This window comes from Trichosurus vulpecula, chromosome 4 (genome assembly GCF_011100635.1).
Source record: "Trichosurus vulpecula isolate mTriVul1 chromosome 4, mTriVul1.pri, whole genome shotgun sequence".
NCBI lineage: Eukaryota > Metazoa > Chordata > Mammalia > Diprotodontia > Phalangeridae > Trichosurus > Trichosurus vulpecula.
In genome coordinates, this window is record NC_050576.1 from 373948285 (window position 1) to 373970881 (window position 22597).

At 36.4% G+C, this 22597-nt stretch overlaps 1 protein-coding gene across 2 annotated transcripts in view; it reads right to left on the minus strand.

The window, feature by feature from the left end:
* The window catches only part of NALCN (sodium leak channel, non-selective), a 502757-nt gene that overhangs the window by 98819 nt on the left and 381341 nt on the right, over positions 1-22597 (minus strand). The window lies entirely within an intron of this gene.

The window sequence follows — 22597 nt, forward strand, 5'->3', positions numbered from 1 at the left end:
TTTGTGACTACTCTTTGAATACAGTGATTCATTAAGATTTAACTCCACTAAACAGTAACATCAGCTAGCCTAAGACTCTCCATTTTATTATCTAAGTCAGCATTTGCATAAGGGCAACAATTTACTTGGTGCAGCTATAGCAATACAGGACAAAGGCATCAACTTTACCAACCTCCATTTGGAAAAGACCTTTGATCATTTGAAACTTCATCATTTGTTTTCTCAACTGATGGTGGAATTGGACTTCCTTCAGAAGAAGCAGATTCTTATGTTGCATAGAAGTATAAGGACAACCGAGAGATGTTACCTTGAGAAAGGATAGTCATGTCTGACCCCAAGAAGAAGATATCTGTGATGACAGGTGAATGGTACGTTAAGGTAAACGAAGCTCCAGGGTAATTTACTTGGTCCTGGTGCTAGCTTTCAGGGCCGTGATGGGAGTTTAAAGGAATTTATTCATCCTAACCTAAATATCATGCAGGCCTGAGGAAGTTACTGCTGAGGAGGAACAAAATGGTCAAAAGGCAAGACTTTGACTTGGAGGACTCTGCTATACTGGCTGAGTGTAACTATGGTTCTAAAAACAGAGATAAAATAGTCTCTAGGTTTGGGAAAGTTCACAAAAGAGAGATAAAAATTGCCTTTGAGGAAAAAGAAACACCAACAGCTCAAGAGAACTCCAGCAAATGGTAGTGGTTCATCAAATAGCAGAGAAGCAGCCCAGGATCAAATGTCAGCAGCTCAATGGAAAAAAGCAAGTGGCATCTTTGAAGGTGAAGTGGACATCACTGAGACACAGTGAATTGTTAGGAGACTGAGTAATAGAGTTGTGAAAATCATTCCAGCTGGGTTACAACCACAAAAGTTTGAGTTGCCTAAGGAGAGCTCTCTCTTCCCCCTGCAACATGGCGATCTGTGGGATAGTGTTCCTTTTTGGATATGGAAGATACTTTCTAGTTATTATTAACTGAATGCCTTTTGCTTTGAATTAATGTATCATCTTGTTGGTCTGATATAAGGAGATGGAAGAGAAGAGGATTAGAGTTGTTATTCTGAATGGATGACTATACCCCAAATACCATGAACGTGGGAGTTTTTGAAGCAGAGCAAACAGTCTGGGGAACCCAGGCTATATTTGTCTTTGTCAAATGACTTGCTGAAATTCAGGTACACTCTATCTCAGGCTTCCTCCAGACTAATGGTCTAGTATTCCTGTTCTAAAAGGAAATGTCATTAGCCTGGGACAATCTGTTCTTTCTTAATTCATTTAGGCTCTTAGTGATTAACACTTATCTTCCTGGATGGTCACAAGCTCTCTCTATAATAATAACTTCGAAAATTTTATCAGGAGTTCAAGTCAAGCTCACCAGTACAAAGTTTAAAACTGTCACTTTTTTTCTTTTTTGAATACTGGTGCAATATTTGTCTTTGTACAGGTTTATAGCATGTTTTTTGTTCTCCATGATCTTTAATTGTTTATTGACAGTAGCTAAGTAGTCACACTGAATTCTGTTCAATAAAAATTCACTGGCAGCTAGGTGGCACAGTGGATAAACAGTTGGGCCTGGAGTCAGGAAGGCTCATCTTCACAAATTCAAATCTGGCCTCAGACACTTACTGGCTGTGTGTCCTTGGACAAGTCATTTCTCCCTGTTTGCCTCAGTTTCCTCATCTGTCAAATGAGCTGGAGAAGAAAATGGCAAACCACTGCAGTATCTTTGCCCAAAAAAACCCCCAAATGGGGTCATGAAGAATTGAACAGGACTGAAAACAATAACAACAGAGATTCACTGAGTACCTGCTATATCCAAGCTATTGGGCTTTCCTTACCTCAAGGAGCTTATATTCTATAGGACAATCTCATTTTGCTCTTTTTTTCTTAATCAATTCTGGGTCTAGATCATCTGTGGTATCTGTCCAAGATATATGGGTTATCTGACCAATAATATACCATAATGTAGACAAATTACATTTTTCATCCACTTAATTTTTCTTGTATATATTGTTAAATTGAACTTGTTGGCTGATCATAGATTTTATTGAAGAGTTCCTGTAGTATTTGATGCAATGAGGGCAATGTCAATTGCAAATAGGAACATCTAGAATAATTTATCACTATTTATTGAGGATTCTTCCAACTGCACTCTATAATAATAAATTATTATTATTGCTTTATTTTTGCTTTGCACAATTATCTTCAAGAATGTTGACAAATACCTTTGGCAACCAAGCATATGTAGTCCTGTTTTATTCTGTGTTTCAGAGTGTTGTTGAATTAACCAAGTAAGCATTAAATGCCTGCAAGGTGCCATGATGCTAGGTGCTGGGAATGCAAACAGGAAAAAAAAAACTATGTCCCCAAAAAACTTGTATTTTACCAGAGAAAACAACACACAAGCACACAAATGTAATATATATATATATGCATGTATATATATACATATATATATCAAGTGAATACAAAATAATTGGGACAGGGTTGTTTAGCAGGTGGAGTTTGCATTTATCAAGGAATTCTGCATGATCTTAATATACACACGAATGACAACTTGTCAGAGAAGAATCTTTATAGCTGGATTTTGCTCTACCAAGTCAAATGCTTATCTGTTGTCAACAAATGACAAATATATTAGTTGTTCTACACATTTCAGTCAATTGTGTGACTGTAAAGGCAATCAACTGTGAAAATCTTCCTCTTCCTTTCTTAGGTTTCCCCCCAGAATTTCTTTAATACATGCAAACACCATACTTGTTGGAATTCTCTTGAGATTAGAAAGTAGCCTTATGGTTTGGTAATTACTGATGAGTTGCTAATAGTAGTCGCTGAAATAATCTTTTAGTGGATGTTGGTTTCACTATTGCTGATCTGAACCCACTGAGCGAACTCAAGAGTTTCTCCTTCTCGCTAATTTCAGATTTCAACTCCCTATTGACCATTTTATGCTATCTTTCCAAGCCTACAGATCATTTTCCTTATTAGAGAAAGTGGAAGTAGAGAAAAGCTGTGTAATTCTGTAATATCTGCATAATTTATTACCTCCCACGAAAGACGCTTATGGACCAAGACATTTATATGTCAATGCCCAGAATAATGGAAATAAAGTGAATTAAGTATCTTAGCATGAAGAGGCAAATATGGCCATATAGACAGATAGATATAGACGTATAAAGAAAACAAACTTCTATCTATCTCATTGAAGTATAGTGGAATGCAACTCACAATTGGAATATGGCAACGGAGGGGTCTGCTTTGTTCAAAAGGACCCAGTTAAATGGAAGAGGTAATAGGGCAATATTGTGCTTCAAGAAGATTTTGTCTGAATGTCTACAAACATGTAAAGCAAGAGTGCGATGGAAACATTTGGGCATGAGCTGAAAGAGAAAAACCAAAACCACACACACATTAAGTGCCTACTATGTGCCAGGCATTGTGCTAAACACTTTATAAATGCTATCTCATTTGATAACTGAAAGATTATTATCCCCCTTTTAGGGAAAAAGAGGTGATGCCTTGCACTTTGATTCTTATTTGATTATATGTTCTTTGCCAAGTAGAATAGCAATGGCATTGGACTCTGGACTAGAAAAGAAAGGGAAAATATGGATAGTAGGAAGTTGATACCTGAGATAAGAAAAGAAATAGTAACAGAGAACCTAGATGCCCTTATTAATTAAAAATCACCAGGCCAAGATGATTGACTTCATCCTGAGATATTGAAAGAACTAGAAGATTTGTTTCTTGAGCCATTGTCAGCTGAATTTGAAACTGTGAAGAATGGGAAAGGCAAGACAGGAGCAGAAAAGTGCATATATTGCCCAGATTTCTCCAAAATGGGAAGAAAATAAATTTTGAAAATTTAGGCCAGTGTGCTTCATATTGATTTCTGGCAACTTTTTAAAAGAAAACTATGAATATAATTGACTGTATCAATAGCAAAAACATCAAAATATTTGGTTATTTCAATAGATCTAGAAAAAGTTTTTGACAAAATACAACACTCATGACTCTTAAAAACACTAGAAAGCATAGGAATAAAACAGCTTTCTTTAAAGTAGAAGTATTATCTACCTAAAACCATTAGCAAGCATTATCAGTAATGGGGATAAGCTAGAAGCCTTCATAATAAGATTATGAGTAGAGCAAGGATGTCTGTTTTTACCATTCTTAGTATTGTATAATAAGATAAGGAAAAGGAATTCAAGGAATAAGAATAATCAATGATGAAACAAAACTATCACTCTTGGCAGAAATATGATGGTATATTAGAGAATCCTAGAGGATCAACCAAAAAACTAGCTGAAAAATTGAACAACTTTAGCAAAATTGCAGGATATAAAACAAACCCACATAAATCATCAACATTTCTGTATATTACTAAGTCTGGAAGGAAGATATAGAAAGAGAAATTTCATTTAAAATAACAATAGACAATATTAAATACTTGGAAGGGAGAGGATTTGGAACTCAGAATTTTAAAAAAAATGAATGTCAAAGTTAATAAAACGGATCCTTTTTTCTTTCTTGGCAGTCATTAAATCTGAAATAAAAGGAATATTATAGATATTGTATATCTCATTTTAATAAATCATTTAATGAAGTCTTTTATGCAATTCTTATGGAAAAGGTGGAGAGATGGAGTAGTTAATAGCAAAGTTAGATATATTCATAATGGTTAGTAAACTTGGAACAAAGTCTCTGGTAGAGTGCTCCAGGGATCTGCATTTGGCCTTTTTGCTTTATTTATAATTTTTATTAGTGACCTGGACAAAGACATTTATGGCATGGCTTATCAAAGCTGTACATAACCTAAAGTTGGGGATAGAGAGATAGTTAAGACACAGAATGACTAAGTCAGGATCCAAAAAGGTTTTGATGAGTTTGAATGTTGGATCAAATATAATAAACTTAAAAGGGATAAATATAAAGTGTTACTTACATAGGTTTAAAAATTCAACCTCACAAATACAAGATTGAGGAGGCATGTTTAGATAGCAGATCTTCTGAAAGAGACCTGGGGTTTTAATGGGTTGCAAGTTCAATACATTGGGTTAAAAGTGTTATATGACAACCCCTGTAAAAAGCTAAAGTGATATTGGACTGCATTAAGAGAGGCAAACATTCCAGGACTAAGGAGGTTATTAGTCCTGCTTTACTTTGTCCTGGCCATACAACTGGAACATTATATTCAGTTCTACTTACTGCTCCTGGTTTTTTTCTTCTAAGTCTTATGCACTCCAGGCTAGAATCTCCACTAGAAGTTTAGGTAAAGGCTGTGGGAATGTCTAGCCTGGAGCAGATAAGAATCAGAGATAAAAAACCTAGTAACAGTAGATAGGAGTTGTTCAGTTCAGTCCTGTGTGACTCTTCATGACACCATTTGGGATTTTCTTGGCAGACATACTGGAGTGGTTTACCATTTCCTCCTGCTGAGGAAACTGAGGCAAACAGGGTTAAGTGACTATCCCAGGGTCACACAGCTAGTAAGTGTCTGAGGCCAGATTTGAATGCAGGAAGATGAATATCCCTGACTCCAGGCTTGGTGTTCTCTCCACTGTACCACCTAGCTGCTAGTTGAAGTTGCAAAGAGTCAAATAGATTCGATGTCAAGAAAACCTTCTTAAAATTTGGCACTGTGCTAAAGTTGAATAGTAGCAGATTCTTTCTTGACAGAGGTCTTCAAGGAAAGGCTGCATGAGTACTTAGTCCTTTTAAACTCCTTTGACATTTTGTGGCAAAAGAGAGGAGGACTCGATAGAGTAAAATACGCTCATTTTCAATAAGTGGAAGAAGGTGAATACTCAGAGTATAGGCTGGTGAACTTGATGTTAATACTTGGTAAAATTCAAAAATGACAAAAAAGGGAAAACTCGGGGAGGGGGACTTAGGGAAGAAAACTTTACTACAAGCCAGTGTGTACATGTTAAGAACAAATCTTGCCAGACATGGATTCATTTCCTATTTCTGACAAGGTTACAAAAATAGCAGATTAGAAAACTCTCTCACAATATCCTTGTAGAATAGGTAAAAAGATAAGGTTTCTGAGGGGTATGTTTCAGTGGATTTGGAATGTGTTCACTGACAACACAAAAATAATATTTAACAGGATAATACTATTCTACAGCTTTATCTTTAGTAGAAATTGGCTCTGTTTAACAGTTTATCAGAGGCTTGGAAAAAGGGACTATATTTATCCACTTTATGGATGACACATGTCTTAAAGAGGTGGCTAATATGTTGTCTGGAAGAGTTAGAACCCCAAAAGATTTCAACAGACTGAAATAGTGAGCTGAAGCTTTAAAAGTTGAAAATTGATATTAGGACATCCATTACAAGGATGGCAATATTCTTACTGCATTCTCTAGAGTCAAACATCTAGAATAATGTGCCCAGTTCTGGGGACCACATTTTAGGAAAGACTTTGATAAGCTAGAGCTAGTCCAGAGAGGGAGACCAATATGCTTAGATAATTCAGATACTTTCATTTTAAAATTAGAAAACTCAAATTCACAGAGCATGCCTATGGTCACATGAGGTAGAAACAGCTCGGATCCAAACTCAGTTTATCAGACTACAGGAGCAGTGTTGTTTTTACTTCACTCTCTGGATGGGGCACGACAGCAACCAGGATGGTGAAGAGCTTCATGACCATTCTAAGGACTGGTAGAAGGAACTACAGAGGTTTAGCCTGGAGAAGATAAGACAGAAGGAAGATATAATTGCTTTCTTCAAGTTCTTGAAGAGCTGTCATGTGAAACAGGATTGGTTTGTTCTGCTTTGCAGAGGGCAGAATTAGAAACACTGGACAAAAAGTATATTCAATTCAATGCACAATTTTTTTTCTAACTGTCTTGTATAAAAATAGCATAGGATGTCTCAGGAAGTACTGGGTTGCCTCAGCAAGTAGTGGAGAGCTGGCATAATAAAGGAGATTCTCAACAAGTATTGGTCAGACTAGATGACCTTTGAATTCTCTTCCATCTTTGAGAATCTATGGTTTTGTGATAATTGACTTCGAATGTCTGAAGGTTTTGAAGAGTTAAGTGGAAAATGGATTAGATTTGTTTTGCTTAACCATGGAGAAGTCAATGAGTTGTATTGGCTCATTTGGATTAAATATACAGGGAAGTGGTATTCAGCTAAGAGAAACTAAGAGAAGTATCAAAAAAAGGGAATGGGTTGCCTCATGTAGGGGAAGTAATTTCCTCATTACTGAGGATTTTTAAGGAAGGACTGGGTGATTAAAGATTCCTATTTTGGACCAAGTCTGGGCAAGATGATCTCTGAGGTCCCTCTTCACTCTTAGATTCCTCATGACTATTACCTTGAAGAAGGGAGGTTTTGGAGGTTGTGATTTGATAGTATCGTGCACCAGTAAATATACTTAAGAATAAGGAACTATGGTTTTTCAGCCTTGGTGGTTTTCAGATTACTGGATACATCAGTATTCATTTTAACAACCCAATGAAATGAGTATTGCCATACTTTCTTTGAAAATCAAAGAAAATGTTTATGTGTTATAGCACATATTGTTTGTCCCTCTGTGGCAAATTGGGGGTACTAGTTGATTTCTTTTTCCTTACTTGAAAAAATCAAAAGCTTCATAATATGTGGAAAAATAGTTATAATAAATACATGACCACAAAGGACCAAAACAATGGCCATATGAATAGGGCTTGATAAGAGTTATTTCTGTTAGAAAGGTGTAGCACAATTACTATAATGAACTACTTTATTGAATGAGACACCCACATAAAATATAGCAATTGGGAATGAGTAATTACTCAAAATTATATAACCAGAAAATGGCACTTTACTTGAGTATATTTGAATTTTTCATGCACCCATGAACTGAAAATCAATCGCAAACTGGATGACAGACCTTGAACTGGTGGGAAGGTTGGTACACAGTAACATTTTATAGTGATATGTACAGAATAAAATAGAAAGAATTTCATTAAGGTAGAATGAATAAAACATCTGTATTAATATCGATTAAGTATACTATTCTATAATGTTAGCTAGAAGCCTGATATGTGTTTATATGTTTTATTATGAATAACACACGTTTAAGTGGATCAAGGATTCTGGTCTATAGGCAATAAAATCCACTAAAACCTGGCACTTCAGGAAACAGGACCAAAAAAGAAGAGCTCCCATCTCTGACAGCTGTTACTGTGTGGCTTTGGTCAAATCACTTAGTCTCAGCCAACAAATCCTTCAGGTAACTTCCTAGACTTGGTTGTTGTACTTCTTTCTTGAAGAGGATGAAAATAGAAGACTCTAGGCTAGAGAGTCAAGTTTCAATGTGGCCGACTGTGGCTGATCAGACCAATAAGAGCTCAGAATGCGCTACCACAGGCTGGGCATAAATAGTCCATATGAACATTTGGGGTGGATTCTCCAAATTTGCACATTCTGCATTTCCTTTGAGCTGTTTCAATTCTGCTCCGATGAAGGTATGCCATGCTGAGCAGTCCTGTACCAGTGTCTCTCACGTCACACAATCATTTCCAAAGTTTTTGAGAGAGACCTTGAGAGTGTCCTTGTATCGCTTCTTCTGACCACCATGTGTATACTTGCCCTGTGTGAGTTCTCCATAAAAAATCATCCCAGACTTATCTATTAAGTCAAATATGATTGCAAGTCTGCATTGGTGAATAAAATTTCCACATCAGAATTCCTTACACTGATGAAATCATAGAAGCTCTTTATATTTATGTATCTTGTCCATAATTATGTTCCTTTAGGCATGTACTGCACACCAACGATCCATGATAACATCTCTTACTTCTTCCCATCTTCTTGTGAGATCAATGTATGTACCAATGGAGGTGAATCAGTTGAAACCTGGGAGGGAGCTCAGCAGTTTTGTAAAAGGCATCAACTCATTGAGTGTGTAATAAAATTGTTATTAACTTAAACTCTCAATTAAACTCATTTGGCGGCGGGGCTCAACTTTAATCTTTAAGAATTGGCACTAATTCACTAAATCAAACCCTATGATTTATTCTGGAATTATCTAACACTTTAGCCTGATAGACAGCACCAATATAGCACAGTGAAAATGATGCGGGAGCAGAGCTTCTTAAACTTTTCCATTAGAGACCATTTTAGCACCTCTTCAACTGTCAGGTTTCGACCCACAGTTTAAGAAGCAATGTGCTACAGTATGGCAAAAGAGCATCAAAAGCCTACTGACAATATTTTATTATGTTTACCCATAATAAAATATAGAATGCTTACTAAGGCAGGAAGGTGGACTAGTAAGGCTTTTTATCAGATTTAAGAATAAAATTAAAACAAACAACATTTATGGAAAATTCTCAATTAAATGGAAAACTAAATTAACTCCAATATTCTTTTCCCTCAGTATACTGATGAATCAGTGCTTTTCTTTACTAACACACAAACATACACAGACACACACAGAAATTTTAAAAATATATATTTTCCAATTATATATAGAAACAATTTTTAACATTTGTTTTATAAAAAATTGAGTTCCAAATTCTCTCCCTCCCTCCGCTTCCCTCACCCCCCCACATTGAGAAGGCAAGCAATTTGATATGGGTTATACATGTGCAGTCATGAAAAACATTTCCATATTAGTCATGTTATGAAAGATAACACTGACAAAAAAACCATGAAAAGTAGAGTAAAAAAAGAAGTACGCTTCAATCTGCATTCAGACTCCTATCAGTTCTTATTTTCCATCATAAATCCTTTGGATGTCATATCTTACATAAGATATCTTATATCTTTATTACTAAGAACAACTAAGTCATTCATTGTTGATCATCACTACTGTTACAATAGTGTTTTTACTATGTACCCTGTTATCCTGGTTTTGCTTACTGCATTTTGCATCAGTTCATATGAGTCTACCCAGGTTTTTCTGAAACCATCATTTCTTATAGCACAATAGCATTTCATCACAATCGTACACCACCAAATTATTTAGCCATTCCCTAATTGATGAGCATCCACTCAGTTTCCAATTCTTTACCATCACAAAAAGAGCTGCTGTAAATATTTTTGTACATATATGGCATTTTCCTTTTTTTCTTTTTGATCCTCTTTGGGATAGAGACCTAATAGTGGTATTGCTGGATCAAAGGGTATACCTGCTTTTATTGTCCTTTGCGTATAGGTCCAAATTGTTTTCCAGAATGGTTGAATCAGTCCACAACTCCACAAACAGTGCATTACTGTCCTAATTTTTCCATATCCCCACCAACATTTGTCTTTTTCCTTTTCTGTCCTATTGGCCAATCTGATAGGTCTGAGGTGATACTTCAGAGTTGTTTTAATTTGCACTTCTCTAATAAACAGTGATTTAGAACATTTTTAATATGACTATGAATAGCTTTGATTTCTTCTGAAAACTGCCTGTTCATTTCCTTTGACCATTTATCAACTGGGAAATGATTTGTATTCTTATAAATTTGACTCGGTTCTCTATATATTTGAGAAATTAGGCCTTTATCAGAGAAAGCTGATGTAAATTTTTTGCAGTTTTTCACAGTTTCACTATGTATTTCACTCCATCATATTTTCCCCTGTTTATCCTTCTGTCCTTCTCTCCTTTCATCCTGTCCCTCCTTGAAAGTGTTTTGCTTCTTAACTACACCTCCCCCAGTTTTACCCTTTTATCAGCCACATTCTTCTCTTATCCCTTTCTCTTCCTATTCCTTGTATGGTAATACAGACTTCTATGCCCCCTCTTTGATCCAATATTGATGAAAGTAAGGTTCAAGCATTATCTACCACCCCCTATTTTCCTCTCCACTATAAAAGCTCTTTTGTGACTCTTTTATGTGAGTTAATTGACCTCATTATCCCTCTCCATTCCCCCTTATCCCAGTGCATGCCTTTTTCTCACTCTTTAATTTTATTTTTTTAGATCTCATTCCATAATAGTCATCCCTTTTTCTTACCCCTTAATTTTATTTTATTTTTTTAGATATCATCGCATTAAAGTCAACTCACACCTGTGCCTTCTGTTACTTAAAAGGGCCAAAGTCTCCCACTACATCCTGGGCCATCTCCAGTCCTTCTGATTAATATCTGGCCACTGGACCCAGATGGCTCTGGAGGAGAAAGTGAGGCTGGTGACTTTGCACAGCCCTCCCTCACTCAAATCAAAGTCAATTGTAAGTCATATCATCATCTCCCTGTTGTCATGGCCCTTTTTGAGAAAGAAGGACAAACCACACAGCCACACAATTCCTTCTACCTGCTCTAATAATGATAAAGTTCTTAGGAGTTACAAGTATTATAATCCCAGGTAGGACTGTAAAAAGTTTAACCTTATTGGATCCTTTATTTCTTTTTTCTGTTTCCTATTTCCTTTTCATGTTTCTCATGGGTCTTGCATGTGAAAATCAAATTTTCTATTCATCTCTGGTCTTTTCATCATGAATGTTTGAAAGTCCACTATTTGATTAAATATTCATTATTTTTCCTCTGAAGGATTATATTCAGTTTTGCTGGGTAAGTAATTCTTGGTTGTAACCCTAGCTACTTTGCCCCCTTGAATATCATATTACAAAGCTTTTAATTCTTTAATGTAGAAGCTTCTAAATCTTGTGTTGTGTTATTTCTTTCTGGCTGCTTGCAATATTTTTTTTTTGTTGATCTGGGGATTTGGCTATAATACTCCTGGGAGCTTTCGTTATGGGAACTTTTTTGGTAGATGATTGCTGAATTCTTTCACTTTGTATTTTACTGCATGATTTTAGAATATCAGGGCCATTTTCCTTGATAATTTCTTGAAAGATGATTTCCAGGATCTTTTTATTTTGACCTTGGATTTCAGGGTAACCCAATAATTCCTAAATGATCTCTCCTCAATCTATTTTCCAGGTCAGTTGTTTTTCCAATGAGATAGTTCACATTTTCTTCTTTTGATTTTGTTTTATTGTTTCTTGTTGTCTCATGGAGTCATTAGTTTCCACTTGCCCAAGTCTAATTTTTAAGGAATGATTTTCTTTAAGAGCTTTTGTATCTCTTATTCCATTTGCCCAATTCTACTTTTTTAAGGAGTTCTTTTCTTCAGTGAGTTTTTGTACCTCTTTTTCCATTTGACCAATTCTGCTTTTCAAGGAGTTCTTCTCTTCAGTGAATTTTTGTACATCTTTTACCATTGGGCCTATTCTGTTTCTTTAAGGTGTTATTTTCTTCAATAATTTTGTACCTCCTTTACCAAGCTTGTTGACTCTTTTTTCATGATTTTCTGGCATCACTCTCATTTCTTTTCCCACTTTTTTTCTCTGCCTCTTTATTTGATTTTTAACATCTTTTTTGAGATCTTCCAGGAATTCTTTTTGGGCCTGAGAACAATTCACATTTTTCTTTGAGGCTTTAGATTTTGACTCTGTTGTCTTCTGAGTTTTTGTTTTAATCTTCCCTGTTCCCATAGTAGTTTCTATGATCATGTTCTTTTTGTTGCTGCTTGCTTATTTTTCTAGTCTATTTTTAACTTTTAATTTTATGTCAAAGTTGGGCACTGCTCCCAGGGCAGTGTGAAAACTGTTTCAAGTCTTAGAGTTTTTGTGCTGTTATTTTTAAATCTAGCTCTGGGGGTCTGTAAGTTTTCAGTTCTTCCAAGGTAATATGATCTAAGGAGAAGTGTTGTCACTGCTCTCCTGGGCTATGCTCTGGTCTGTGAGCTACCACAAGCACCCTTTTCCACCCTGGAACTATGACCAGTGTCTCAGTTCCCCTGTGGCCCTATGCTCTACTGTGTTGTGCTCCTCCTCACTCTGGGAATGAGACTTACAACATAGAACAGAAACCTGCAATACAACAGACTCCTGTACCCAATGCCATCAAAGAGTCCTCTGTAATCTTTCTGACCAGTTGCCTGACCCCCTTACCATCACTGGCTGACATCTCCAGAAGCTGCCAATTCAATCACTCCCAAGGCTAACTTCTAGCTTGCTGTGGTGGCTTGTGCTGGATTGCACTTTTCTCTCACCCCAGTGAGTCAGATCTTTCCTGTTGCCCTTCTAAGTTTTCTTGAACTTGAAAATTGTTTCATCCCACCCTTTTGTTGGTTCTACTGCTCCAAAATTTCTTTTGAGTGTGATTTTAAAGTTGTTTTTGAGGGGAATCAGGGAGAGATCAGGTAAGACCCTGTTTTTATTCTACCATCTTGGTTCAGCCTCTCCCCCTCCACTAGAACTTTCAGTGAGATCATTAACTGATATAAGTGAAAAAAGTTCAGGACTTGGGAGAAAATGTCAATTGGAAATAATAAGGTTCTTTTTTAAAAGTAATCTGAGGATTATAGAATTTAATATGCAGGTTTAATATTGAAATACCCAGGCTATCTACCACCTTGATATTATAGAGATACAGGCCATTATTTCTGGTATTACTGTGCCAAAAAAGGTCTTAATAGAGTATGTCAAATGCACTGTCTTCAGGATTAAACAACAGAAGAATTGGTATGAATTTTAATGGAAAAATCAAATTATGAAGTAAACCAAAGTTAAATGGTTACAGTGTTATTTGAGGCAGAATCAGGAGGGACATTTTAAGAAGAAAAGCTGTAAGTCAAGTTAATGTGCCTTTATTAGGCACCTACTATGTGTATGACACTGGGCTAAGCACCTGGGGTAAAAAGTCAAAAACAATCCTTTCCCTTGAGAAGCTCTCCACAATTTAATGGAGGGGACAACATGCAAACAGCTATGTACAAGTAATGCACATACACACACACATTCACTCAGTTGATTCTTTTCAATGTATCATATACACACATATGTGTATATCTATATCTATATCTATATCTATATCTATATCTATATCTATAATCTATCCATCCATACATCCATACATCAATACATTGGAAAGAATCAACTGAATAAAGCCACTAGCACTAAAGGCAATACAAAGTGGCTTCTTGTAGAAAGTAGGATTTTAATTAAGATTTGAGGGAAGCCAGGGAAACTATTAAGATGAAATAAAGATAGAGAAAATATTGGGAATGGGAGACAGCCAGTAAAAACTTATGGAGTCAGGGGATAGAATATTATGCTCAAGGAACAAAAAAATAAAGTAAAGGACTATCACTAAATTATTTTATGTAAACCAGGTTCCCTCAGAACTGTTAACATGGCAATACAATCAGATCTCAATTAAAGACCAAAAAATAATCCTGGACTGGCTTGCCTTTGAAATTGAGAATTCAATTTTCTAATGGTTATTTTATCATAGAAAATGAATAATATTATTTTGAATGAAACCTAATTAAGGAAGCTAAACCTATGACAGAAGTCATTTAAAGTAAAATCTTACCTTGAGGCTTAATTACCGATAAATTGGAACCTACCAAGTACTTGCTTAACTTATGTCAACTGTATTTATTTTGCATTAAGGGAAAACTTTTAAAATCTGAAGGCTCAGATACTTCTACTAAATCTATATAATATTCAATATCAGGCAAATCATACAGCAGTCTTAAAGAGTACATTTGTATATGCCCAGAATGAACTGAGTTATAAAAAATGGTTACATATATAGAAGGAACTAAATAACTTCTCGAATATTCAGTTATAACTACCAATCTTGGTGCCTAGGACAAGCTTCACGAAGTAGACTTTGGGTCGCTCCGTAAGCCAAATTTGCTTGTAGTTGGAAAGAGAACTTCGGACACAAGCCAACCCCCCCACCTTTTATTTTCCACAAGATTTTGAATTACAAATTTTCTCCCCATCTCTACCCACCCCACCCCAAGATGGCATGTATTCTGATTGCCCTTTTCCCCAGTCTGCCCTCCCTTCTATCACCACCCCCATCCCTTTTCCCCTTACTTTCTTGTAGGGCAGGATAGGCAAGATATACCCCATTGCCTGTATATCTTATTTCCCAGTTGCATGTAAAAACAACTTTTTAACATTTGTTTTTAGAACATTTAGTTCCAAATTCTCTCCCTTCTCCCCTCCCCACCCACCCTCCTTGATAAGGCAAGCAATTCAATATAGGTTACACATGTATCATTATGCAAAACACTTCCATAATAGTCATGTTGTGAAAGACTAACTATATTTCCCTCCATCCTACCCTGTCCCCTTTTATTCAATTTTCTCCTTTGACCCTGCCCCTTTTCAAAATGTTTGCTTTTGACTACCTCCTCCCCCAGTCTGCCCTCCCTTCTATCATCTGCCCTCTTATCCCCTTCCCCCTACTTTCCTGTAGGGTAAGATACTTAATTGAATGTATATTTTATTCCCTCCTTAAACCAAATTCGATGAGAGCAAGGTTCACTCATTCCCTTTCACCGACCCCCTCTTCCCTTCCATTATAACAGCTTTTTATTGCACAAAGCCCTTTTTTAAGGAGAGACCTTGGGATACTTGCCTCTAGAGAGAAAATCATCTGGGGTGTCCTAGTGGAGTGGGGCATAAGCCATTTGATAATTTCATATTTTAATGCTACTATCAGTTTTCTGATGCCCAAGGAGTATACATGCTAAATTTCAAAACCTTGTGGCAAAGGTCTTGTTGCCCCACCCTAAATAAAGGTCTATAGATACTTTTGAGTCAGGTCTTCAAAATAGGCTTCCATAATTTTGTTCAACTTGATTTATAGATGAAACACACCCACATGTTCACGTAAATACAAAAATACAATAAAAGCCAAATATGGATTCTTTGATTTGTTGCCAATCAAATTGTCTATATTTATCTGAAAGCATGGAATAGTAGATAGAGTGTTGGGCTTAGAGTCAGGAAGACCTGAGTTCAAATATTTCCCCTGCCGTATATTGGTTGTATGATTGTGGGTATGTCATTTACCTGAGTGCCCCATGGAACTCTAACATCATTATTTGCAAAATAGGTACTGAACTGAACTATCGGTAGAGGGAGTGTATTGTCAGAAGGTCCTTATATCAATGAAATAACAGCTCCAGTAAAAAACAAACCCCTCCCCAAATTTGCTCTCCCATATTAATATAACTAAACATAGGCAGACAGTAATGTATTTTCAAGCTAAAAAGAAAAGATTTTCTGATGATCCATTGTTTTATATTATCTATACCACTTCCCTATCCCCTTGCCATAGTAATTTCTTCTACTTCCTGAGATGTCATATCATAGTGAGTGATGGGATTATTCCACTTTTCTCCAAAAATTCATCGTGCATGTTATTACAAAAGTCCTAACTTATTTTGGTAGGTTATTAGAGGATACATAATCCCAGAAAAATGGTAACAGGCTAATTTTTAGAGTGGAAAAAAGGCTAGCCCTGAAAATTACAAAGTAGGTTACCAAATGATACCTAGGAAGTGACTAGAACCAATCAAACAAGATGCAATCACCAAGGAGAGCACAACGTGCTGGACAGCAATCACCAGGGCTTTGTTGAGAGCAAATCGTTCCTGAACAACTTAATTTTCTTCTATGATAGACTGAGAAGCTGCACAGAGAAAGAGGGAAGCAATAGAAATGTCATGGGGAGAGATTCAATTCTTCTCTGCAATGAGAGGAAAAAAAAACAATCGGTAATTCATGCATTATAATTTTATTTAGCCTTTCCCAAGGCTCATTCACTCAAGGAAAGGACTTTTTCTTTGATTAGAACTCAAACTGCCCAAGTTTTGGGTCTATATAGAATGTAACACTTATGGAAATATGAATAGCAAACAAAAGCAAGATAATGAATCTGCTATATTCTTGCCTCTTCACTTCAGCCCAGGATCAGTCCTTAACAGTAACATAAACTACTTATGTGGATTTTGACAAAGTTTATGATTCCATACATCCTGTCATTTTATTAATGAAGCAGAAATATCTACAGGGTCTAAATCAAGCTGCAATGTCCTTGGACAAAAAAGAAAAACAGGATTTTTTCTGACAGGGTGGGCTGACAGAAGCAGCTTACAACTCTCATTCAGTCTTAAGCTGATACTGTTCTTTGGGGGTTCATTTGTTTCCTAGATATTCATTTGAAGATTTCCTAGCCAGGATGCGCAGACTATCATAGCAGCAACATTCTCAGTAACTCAGCTGAGGGAAGTTGACAGGGAAAAAAAGTTAGATGGGAAAGTGAGATGAGGACAACAATATGGAAAGAAGTGACTGCAGAAGTTGGACATCTATTAAGAGAGATAAAAGAATGATACAAGCTAATGTGTGGTTAAGGGTGCCCACATTTCTAAACTCCACATTTGGAAGCACAGTGGGTTTTCCCTTGAAAATAATGTCTAGATTTGCAACTGGCCACATCCAATTTGCTTGGAAAGGTTATGGGAAAGCTCAACCGGCTTTCATGTTTAGGCTGATAAGGGCAGAACAAGGGGCTAAGTTGTATTGGGCCTCAACATAAAAGAATCTAGGGTTAAACTTGAAAATATGGGGAAGGATCAGAAAGGGTCTCTATCTTAGAAGAAATACTGTATAGCTGTCTTCCACTACATGAAAGAAAAATTCCTCTCAAGACATACTTGACTTATGTCAGTCATAAAAAAGAGTGAACTCCTGCTTTATCCACCCACGTCTCTGTCTTGAGTTGGTAAACCCTAATCACTGTGGAAATTGCTATTTGAGAGCATTTCATGTCTAGAAGGTCAAGGATGTGTGATAAGTAAATAAAGCAAGGCAGGATTTTCTCCCTACCTGCCCACTTTCCTTCCCCACTCCAACTCATAAACCCTAACTTCGTCTTCCTTTTGGTGCTGGAATGTTAGAAACTGGTAAATCTTTTGTTTCCAGGGAGAGAGACAGGTGTTTAAAAAAGTGGGATCAAGGTAATCAAGATAGGATTTTTTCCTTTATAAGAGCTTGCCAGGGATGTGGAGTTGCCATGACAACCACTTGTTACTGCTAAAAGCCAGAGTAATTACTCTGACAAAATCTTCCCTAACATACGCTTCCTCCTTCCATTTTCTGCCATTTTTGACCAACACTTTGTTTTGTTTTTTTTTCCACTGATTTCCTTCAGGTTTTTGAGGGCTTGAGGTTTCTCCATCAAGAGAAAAAGTGATTTGCTTCCATACAGAGGTGGATAGGTTTTTCTAACCTAAGGGTAATGAACAAGGGAAGAAATCTATTTTGTTGTTGCTGTGTCATGGATGAACTGGCCAAAGAGTTCTCTTTTCACTTCTCCCTAAGCATTGAGGGAAAAAGCTTATTTTGTCCTAAAAACTGCTGCTGGGGGATTTTAATAAAGTGAAGAATCCTTCACCTGAAATGTACAGACTGGCACTTCCTGAGGCCACTGTAATTTGGCATGCCGGTAGAAATGTCAGCCTCTCAGGGCAAATTAATTTCATTCGGGGTCTGAGTAGTAGCTCCAACTGAGTTAAAATTGAATATAATTTTGATTTTTTAACCCCTTCAAAGGATTTCCACATACGCAATACATGAATTCTAGAAAGCTTAATTAAACCTGTATCCAACTTATTTTTCCTAAGGTCCCTTCCAGCTTTAAATCTATCATCTTATGATCCTGGTTTTTATCCAGCACCAATGCATTTAATTTCACTGATATTATTTGTTACAGATATTCCTAGCTATACTGCAGAGTACAAGGAAAAGCCTCCATCATCTCAGATTTGGGACATAAGAAAACTCGTGATAAAGCAGAGAAGTGGAGACTGAGAGGTAAACCGAGTTTATCTATTTCCACCAGATTCTAAATAATGCTTTAAGCTTTAAAGGATGGAAGGAATATCCTTTAAATTTTACTTTGGAATTCTCTTCTTGGGATCAGCACATCTCAACGTTTCCATTCATATCTCAAGGTTTTCATTTTCACAGTTGCTGAGGCAGAGGTGACAGTCCCTTCCTCTTAAGGCTATAGGAAGAAGGAGCTTGAGTTTCTGGCATACTCATTTCTGATAGAAACAATGTTATAATTAGTCATAATACCCTAGTTCATTTACATCATGGCTAGGCCTTTGTGGGCTGTCTTGAGAAGGATGATAACACTATTCCTTTAGGAATTTTACATTTAGGAAAACATATTACACAACTTATATAACTTGCAAATAAGCTTCCAAAAAACATTTTGTAAGAACCCATGTTCTTAAAAATTTCTGGATCTTTCAGACACTTAGCTGTCTAACATATACTGGTCCTTTATCTAAATAAAATGGAACAACATTTCTGGGACCTGCAAGGAATATACTTGGTCTATCTCCCTATATTTTAGTAATAATAATTATTTTAGCTGGCTAGTCTTTATTATTTCTAAGGAGATAAAACTAGAATGTAAAAATATGATCGTTAAAATAAAGTTTTATGTCTATGAAGAAGAAAGTTTATATTTTTATTTAAAAAGTACATTTAAACCAGAGGTAGGGAATCTTTAGTCTATAAGGAAAACTCATCCCTTAGTCTTAACTTCTTCTTAGTCCATAGGGCAAGTAACAAGAGATAAAGAAATGACTACATTTATGTTTCTTGTGGTCAAAACCCAATGTGGATTTAAAAGTCTTTAGTACTAAAATCCTAAAAAGCAATAAGATCTCAGAGCTACTACTTGAAAGTTGATGTCTATTCTTTATGAAATCATATTTAATCTTTCTAACTTTCAAGTGCAGAAGTAATAAAGACAATGTAGAATTTTTGGAAGTTCGCACAATTTTATATATATATATATGTGCATATATGTATATATCAACATATATATATATACACATATATATGTGTATGTATATATATATATATATATATATATATATATATATATATATATATACACACACACACACGCATACATATCTCCCCTGGGCCTTAAAAAGACCCTGTGAATGATCATTCTTTTTACTGATCAGAAAAGTGAGGCTCAAAGACTTACATGTGGAGCTAATAAGTATCACAGAATTAACTTTCAAGTCTTATGAAGTATAAATTCGTCAACGTATCCTCTATGTCACGATGTCTCATGAATTGCTTACCTTGAAAATGGGGGGACGATTTCTATCATGTTTGAAAGTATAAATTTGATAGTATTTTTACAACAAATTTTGTCTCAGTTTAGTGCTAAAGACTTACCTAAAAGATTTCTAGTAGTAGTAGTAATTTGATTTCTAAGGCTTTGATCAAGTTGTGTTCTACCTCTTATTTTCTCTAATTTTTAAACTCTTAATATACCATGGATAGGTAGGATAATAAGGATGAATTGGCCTACTGGGCTATTTACAAAGCATAGCACAGAGCTGCTCTTCCTAGTTCTGTCCAACAACACAGAATCTTTGGGGACTGCTTCTGGCCATGTGGCGACTCAGTAGATCTTCCGAATCAGGAATTTGGAGCTACAGCAAGGCTATAACTAAATGGCTATGAGCACTAAGCCTGGCACCAATATGGTAAACCCCTGGGAGAAGAACATCACCACATCACCTTTTCCACATTATGACTGAACATCAGTCTCAAGGGGCTTGTGTCTAGGCATGGAAGTGACTTTGAGTGATCTGAACAGGACGACCTGGGTCTGAGAAGTGGAGCCAGCTGACAAGAGGAGAAAATACTGCCACCGAAGAGGAAGTCTACCATCAAGTGATATGCTACAAGTCTAGCTGTTTTACCAGAAGACAATTTTGAGCTAGTGAAGAGTCAAAGTAAAATAGAATATAACATGGCTCATTAGCAGCTTGTTTTATGTTCTGAGAAGGTTTAAATTATCAGTCTCACAGAAGACTGTAAGTAGTTTTAAGTTATTGAATTTTCTTTTTTTCTCTTTTAAGGTTTTTTGGGGGGGGCAGGATGGGGGAGTCAATATTGTATTTGTGACTCTTTAATGCTTAGCATTTCTTTTATGCGTAGGAATAAATTACCTACCTTGTAACTGATTCATTTTGTACACTGGATATCTCTTACTCCCATTTTTTGGCGGGGAGGGAAAGGGGATTCCTATATGTGAGTCATATTCAAGGATATAAGTAAAATTGTAAAGTATAAAAAATTGTAGAGTAAAAAAAAAGCAAGTAAAATTGCTGGACACTGGGCTAGAGATTTAACAAGTTAAAAGGTTTGAAGACAGGGATCCTAGTTCCTTTCTCATTAGAAGAAAGTTCCTTGAACTGAAATTGGTCCCATCCTCATGCCTGGGCAAACAATAGGGAGTGGGCATAGTACCCTAGCCATTCCTGTGGGTACAGAAGTAATATTCCTCAATGTTAGAATAGAATAAAAGTGCATTTTCATTATTAGCTATATTTAATGAATAGGTTTTATGAATACTTTTCTCAATATAAAAAGTAGATGAATTGAAACACAGTAACAAAGAAATTCAGATTTGGAAGGAACCCTGGCAGTCATTTAGTCCAACCCATATTTGAAAAAGAATTTCCTCTACATCATGCTTGATGAGTTATCATCTAGCCTTTTGCTTGAAGACCTCTAATGATGGGAAATTCAGTAACTAATGAACCAGCACATTCCACTTTAAATGAGTTCTAATTGGTGGGAAAGTTTTCCTTATATTATGTCTAAATTTGCCTCATTTTAAGTTCTTCCCTTATTCCTAGATCTCTTATCTGTGGCCAAACAGAACCAAATTGAATTTGTCTTCCACATGACAGGCTTTCGAATATTTGAAGACAGCTTTCATGTCCTTCCTGAGTCTTTTCCTCCCAGACAAAACATTCCCTATTCCTTCAATTGACCTTTACACAACCTAAACCTTAAAGCCTTTTTCTCTTTCTGGTTGCTCTCATCTGGATACTTTCTGGATAATAATAACAATAACTAACACATATATAGCACTTAAATGTGTGCCTGATACAGTGCTAAGCACTTTATAATCATCATGTCATTGGATCCTGTAATGTTAATTAGGGTGGGACTTTTTTTGCTGTTCTTCTCTTTTGGAATGCTAAGTTATCAAGTACCTTTGATGATAATGTCTGAGGCTGGACTTGAACTCAGGTCTTCCTGACTCCAGGATCAGTACTGTATCCACTGGGACACTTTGCTGCCCCTAATAATCAATGTCCTCCCTGAAATGCGGCGCCCAGAATGAAACAAAATGGCCAATTGTAGTCTGATCATGGTAAAGTACAGAGAAACTATCCCCTCTTTATACTTGGAAGACATGGCCTCTCTAAACGCAGCCCAAGATTGCATTAACTTCTGGCGATGCTATGCGGCTCAGTGGATAGAATACTGGGTCTGGAGTCAGGGAGACTCATCTTCCTGAGTTCAAATGTGGCCTCAGACACTTATTAGCTGTATGCCCCTGGGCAAGTCATTTAATCCTGCTTGCCTCAGTTTCCTCATCTGTAAAATGAACTGGAGAAAGAAATGGCAAACCACTTCAGTATCTTGGGCAAGTCACTTAACTCTGTTTGCCTTAGTTTCTTCGTCTGGAAAATGAGCTGCAGAAGGAATTGCAAGCCACTCCAGTATCTTTGCCAAGAAAACCCCAAATGGGGTCACAAAGAGTCAGACTAAAAAATGACCAAGCAACAAATAACAAATATTTCTTGTTTCATTTTTCTTATATTCCTCCCCTTCTCTCCACTTACCCACCACCATAGTTCTGGCCATGATATCCTTTCCCATGGACTATTACAATAACCTTCCAATTGGCTTTTGTGTCTCTAGGCTTTCCCTACTTAAATCCACCCTCCACAAAGCTGTC